This window comes from Toxorhynchites rutilus, chromosome 1 (assembly GCF_029784135.1).
Source record: "Toxorhynchites rutilus septentrionalis strain SRP chromosome 1, ASM2978413v1, whole genome shotgun sequence".
Lineage (NCBI taxonomy): Eukaryota > Metazoa > Arthropoda > Insecta > Diptera > Culicidae > Toxorhynchites > Toxorhynchites rutilus.
In genome coordinates, this window is record NC_073744.1 from 194,053,295 (window position 1) to 194,059,419 (window position 6,125).

General features: G+C 37.4%; 1 long non-coding RNA gene across 2 annotated transcripts; it reads right to left on the bottom strand.

Moving 5' to 3' along the window:
• Positions 1-898: 898 nt before the first annotated feature.
• Positions 899-2,234, bottom strand: LOC129763387 (uncharacterized). 2 transcript variants are annotated; one of them, XR_008740904.1, is made up of 4 exons: positions 1,941-2,234; positions 1,315-1,484; positions 1,133-1,201; positions 899-988 (listed from the first exon to the last, which is right to left on the bottom strand). It is a non-coding gene; the product is annotated as an uncharacterized LOC129763387 (long non-coding RNA). The 2 variants fall into 2 exon arrangements; XR_008740903.1 differs by having other exon boundaries at positions 1,315-2,234.
• Positions 2,235-6,125: the final 3,891 nt, after the last annotated feature.

A 6,125-nucleotide genomic window follows, 5' to 3' on the forward strand; every position in this document is an offset into this window, starting at 1 on the left:
ACGTGATCTATACACTCTTACCTGATTATAAGCGAAAGCTGAAGATATAATTCCTAAAAATTAAATTTCTACAGCGTTTTTCCCGTGATGCAATTTGATGTGACACACCCTTTAGAATTGCATTTGCGCTAATCTTGATCATAATTAGGCAGTGCGAGCTTTTCGAGGTTGTTGAGATTAACAGATAGAGTTTATTTCGTTTATTTAATCACCAAGAAATTAAATGTCGTTCTGGAATTTTGTATGTAATTTGGTTTCGCTTGCCAGTAGCAAAACTTTCTCCTCTGTCACCCTGCGCTTATCTCCAGCATGTATTGTTCTGCGAGCGCAAGAATGAATCATCAAACAATTATCGTCAAATGATTCTACGATTTGAAAAAAACATTTCAGGGCGATCAAACTGGTAGAATGGTTATTTCAAAATTTTCGTAGCATTATAAAATAATATCCGCAGTTATTAACAAGCGACTTGAATTAAACTACAGCGTAGTTCTACGTCAACAATGCAGTCGTGTCTTGAACGCAATCTCCTATATTTTTTTGTTACCATAACAACAAAACTTAATGTAGAACGTAAAATACTAATCAAAATAAACTTATCGAACAATTTTCCCACCAATGAGTTGTTCAAAAAGTGTGTTTGTTTTTCGTTTGGAGTGCGCGACCGAAATCGAAATATTTTTTTTCCTCTTTTATCTCGAATTTCCGACTTTCGACATGAAATACTCCTAGCAGCCAACATAAAACTATGTGTTTGTTTGATAGATAAAAAGTATTTTGAAGTCGTGCTAGTGTGGGTGGACATTGAAAATAATGTCTGAATAATTACAAAAAATCCGTGAAGCCCGTCTAAAGGCGGGGTTAGATTGTAGATGGTTAGTAAAACGAGTAGTTAGCGTGTTCAATTTAAATTTATTTGTACATCAACGCTGTTCCCGTGGTCTCTGCAGAACATAGATTCTCATCGTTGAGATAAAGCGAATTCCTCCTGTAAAAAAACAAACGCTTTTAACAACAGTGAAAGTGCAATTGCAAGTAAAACTTGTGATTTAAGATTTAATCAGTGGGAAAAATAAAAAAAACACTTTGATTCATAATCAAAACTGGTAAAAATTAATAATATCACACATACCTTATACAAATCTGCTTTCAGTACCTTGTCTAAGACTTTGAAGGCATTTTTGTATCGTCTATTTGGGCCCTGCAATTCATAATTTCAATAAATGACAAGCTATTACACTCTATTCGAAAAAAACAACAATTTTGCTATTGACAATAATCAGAAAGGGGTATCTCAGATCATAAGCAGATTACCTTGGGTGAAGATGATCATCATCATAATAGAAAGATCATAATCAGATCATCATAGAATTTTGCATCAAAGCTTTTAATCACGTTACACTTGGAACATCCCGATATATAAGGCGAGAGCCAAACCCAAAACGCTGACGATGAACCACGCGGGTGGGAAGAGTAACCGCATGCTAAAAATAGAGAAACAAATATCAGCCACGCGGTCGACTGCATTGTTTTATTCTAGCGAAACATGCAGGGGAATAGGTGATAAAATGAACACCCTAAGGAAGGTGTCCTTCTAGTGCGTCCACATACCGCTACAATCCCCGTTTTTCGAAGAATACTCTAGCCTAACTAAAGCCGAGCTTAGAGGTTGTCAATTACTCAGTTGCGAGTAAACGTCAAACGATCCGAAAATTACTCGCAACCGAGCTACTTCAAAGTAAGCATAGCATTTTCATTAGAAGGAAAAAAACCACAGGAGGGTTGTGTCCGAGACACGACCGCATATTCGACGTAGGATTCCGTCAGGCTATATGTTGCATGTTGACTTTGGATTTGTTTGAAGAATTACATCGTCAAACTCTTTGATAATGATTTGGTCGCCCTTTTGTTTGGTTGTTGGCTATTGTTTGTTCACCCACCAGTGTTTACAACCGAGGGATGGTGATAAGTCGTTGGATGGTGCGTATCACGATAGAAGATGCCGAAGTGGAATGAGATAGGATGAAAGCCGCCCTCTCAAACCTTGAACGAAATGGCTCCTGTGTTCTGTATGGATTAAATAAAAAAAACTCACCAATGTAATATAAGATAATTATCATCATCGAACACAGTTATTAATTGTTCTCAACACAAAAAACATGTTACTTTATCATAGAAAAAAACATATTTGAAATGGAAAAGGTAATTTTCTTTTATAGTTGATTTTTCAGTTAAACTAACAGCACCTACAGAGCGCGTGCGGTAATTTTGCACAAAGTGACGTATGCCATCAAATAATTATTTAAAAATCGTATATGTACTGAAATTTAATCATTTTCTTTCAAAATATAAAACATTTTTGAAGGATTTTATTCGAAAAAGTCGTTTTTATAGTCGCTGATCGTTGCAAGTCGATTCTGGAAATTGCTGCAAGCTCGTTTTACCATGTCGCGATTGAGTGACGTCATTACCTTCATGATTTTTGACTTTAGCGATCCAATTGTAATGTGAGGGGCTTTATCAGTGTACCGTTGAACGGCGCTCCACATAAAATAATCCAAGGGATTGATATCAGGACTGCTAGACGACCACACTACTTTTTCTCAGAATTCTGTAACATTTTCCGCTAGCCATTTCTGCGTTTTTTAGCATGTTGTATCCATTTCCCAGGGCATGTTCATGTAGTACACTGCTCTTTTCGACACTTTTACGTATTGAATTATATCGTTTACACTCATTCCGGCGCGAAGAAAATTGACTACAGAACAATGAATATCCTCTTGTTTTGCCATATTTCTGTTATTTGTTTACGGATACCTAGAAACATTGCTGCCAATTTTGTTGTAATTGTACTACACAGGGCCAATATACAGCTATTTCAGTGCACAATTACCGCACGCAGGCTGTAATACGATATGTAGAGCATATGGAAAATCACTTTTTCGAATATTCCTCCACTTTTCGAATTTCTCTAACGGCATGAGCTTTCCTTGGTGAAGATGAACACAACAAAACAGAGAGCTTTAATCGGACGATCCGTTCTCGAACGAGAACACACATTGGTTTTTATTTATGAAAATTGTTTCACCATTTCATATTTCAAGTCATTTTTCACACAACCGCTCCCATATAAAATTATACACTTACACTTGCTCTAAACGTTTGACAATGCATGATCGGTCATTGATACGAAATTTCATGAAGCAATCAACATTAAAGTTACATAAAAATGCCCCCGACTTGCATATATTTGCAATGCCGATTTCCTCAGGCACCTTGATTTTGAAATCTTCGGTAGGGAATACATTTTGGTAAGAACAATTTTTCTTCGTTTTTTGATAGATTTTTAAAATTCAGATGAATTGAAAAAGCAGAATGTATGGATTTTACAACACATTTTTAACCGGAATATATGGCAGATAAAATGGAAATCTGAACACTCAACATGTAGGAGAAAATTAAAGATTTCGAATACTTATAGAGAAATATAACTTGAATATTTCTTAATAGATCGCAAAAATGTTTGCACCTATTGATAGAAAATATTTCTACAAATCTATCATATTGAATAACATTTTATTTTTGTTGAGATAAACAATTGAATAAAATTGAATGTGAAAAACTGTGGGTGGGTTATATCGAAGATATGAGCGCAAGATTGACGTAGGACTGCCGTTGGCTTAGGAATCACTTGAGTGTATTAAATAAGGGCCTGATCACGAACATCACTGCCACGTGCGCTTTCACGTCACTCACACTTCACCTAATCTTTTTGTGTCTATCATCATTGTCACGGACAGTTGCGTGTAAAAATGAACTCCGTGAAGTGAAAGTGTTCATTCATTTATAAGATACATGTTGGTTGCATAATGTCGGGTGTTTGAACGTTGTGTCGGTTGCATAATTTCGGACGTTTGAACGTTATGTAGGTAAAATTAATACAGCGTATGAGATAATATTCCATTTAATTAATCGTATGTCTTAGAATGACAAGTTTGCGATTATACCTCGATGATTAGTTTGCTGAATTAAATGCTGGCTCAAAGATGAGGAGGAATACTTGGTTGCTCGGAAATAATGTAGTTGTTGAACATATAGGCATATAATTTTACGCTAGATAAAACATGACTATTATGTTTAATAATCGAAATCTCGCATACTCTTGTACTTAGCACTGTCTTACTCGTTTGAATAGTGAGAAATATTAAGAATCATTTTTTATGAACCGTTTCTACAATTTTGATGAATAATAATATCTTCTGTATCTCAGAACAAACCCGAATTTGTCCACCTCACCTCAGGCTACATTTTTAATCCTTAATTACATCCCATAGCGTATTTACCGAATCCAAACAAACAAATTTACGTCCTCTGGATACGTCAGAATTTCGTTCTAAAAAGACCACCAGGCGGGTATATTGCTGTTTGTTTATCTTTCGTTTCTTAAACGAGAAAGACAATATTCAAAATGTTAGCAAAAAAGCTAAATACGAAATTAAACTTACTCCATTCCGCGTGACTAGCTTTCACCATCTAAAACACAAGTGACAAATATACCTGTTTTTCTCCGTGACCTGACAGTATCGTGGTATTCATAATAACACCGAGGTCATCAAAGTTGTCACGACGGATGAACTCTTCTGGAATCTACACACACGGTGGCAGCCGTAAGAAGGTTGTAGACAATTCACGTTTGTGATCAGGCCCTAAATTATTGATTGAACCAGTGACTGAATGAAAGAATTTCCGAATTCAATTGCGAACAGATCCCAATTTAGTTCAATTCATGCATTGTAATAGATTACGTTCTTCGTTACAAGTCCGATGTATGACATGATGCCTTGCTCATTTCATTCATTAATCGTGGCCTTCCAATATGTGAACGGAAGAGTTGTTCAACGAACGATGTATTTTACATTTATTACAACTTCTAAATGTACGTACGAGGTGCATTCAGAAACAACTGTCAGTAAAATCGGAAAATTCGTTTATTCGAAAAAAATCAAAAAATCACAGTGAGCCAAATCCGGGGAGTGAGGAGGGTGTGCATAACTTATACTTATACTTATATTATACTTATACTTGCATAACTTGAATGTCGTTTTTCTCTGTTCGGTAGTGAGGAAATGCGGTACCCATTTCGCACACACATGTCTCAGCTTCAATTCCTGAGCTTAAAAAGAGCAGATTTGACATCCCCTTCTCGCAAATTGTCAGCCACAGCAGCACCTTCTTGGGGAACTTGGTGTATGGAATATACTTCACTTCGGAGCTCACTTCCTTCGTGGGGGAAGCAAAATACGAAGTTCCCTGCCAGTCGTTGCCATCCAGAATGAGATAGGTCTCGTCGTTCATCACCACCGCCACGTCGCAATTAACCGGGAAAATCTCCTTGACCATCTTATTCAGCCACTACCGCTGCGATATTGCCTGCAGCTCCGAGACCAGTGGACGGGACTTCCGCTTCCTGACATGTATGTCCACAAGGATGCAAAATTTCGAAAGAACATGTTGAAATTGAAAAGCAATTTTTATCAGTGCAAAATATCTCCACCGACACTCTTCACATTTTTCTATCGCGGTGCCGCTGTGCCTATGACCGCTGGCTCACCATCTCGTTTGTTTTGATATAGTTTTCGTTCCATCAACAGAAATATCAGTTCATTCTCGATGTCAGTGAATGCTCAAGCCGAAAATATCACCTTTCATTGCGTCCTGGTGAAATTTTCGTTGGTCATACACCCATAAACTCAGCACTCAAATGTGCCGTTGCCCATCGATGTGTGTGCAATAAGCGGCACAAAAATGGGACCGGGGCTAGAAACATACTAGGAAAACACACACGAACACGCGTTTAAACGTCTGACGCGGTGTCAGTGAGATGATATTTCCTTGTATGGAATTTTGTTCCCTTCCACTGTCAGCTGATCGAAGATGCGTATTTCGGGCGTAAATTCTCAGTGAGACAGTGGAACGAATGAGTGTGGGGAATAATGCAAAAACCAAATGTTCCATGTGACAGAGTGTCGGTTGCATGGAATTAAGTTTGGTTCATTTGTCATGAACTGCAGGGGAATTGGTGGTTGATTTTGATGTTGTCTCAATATCTTGCGCTGTCAGTAAAG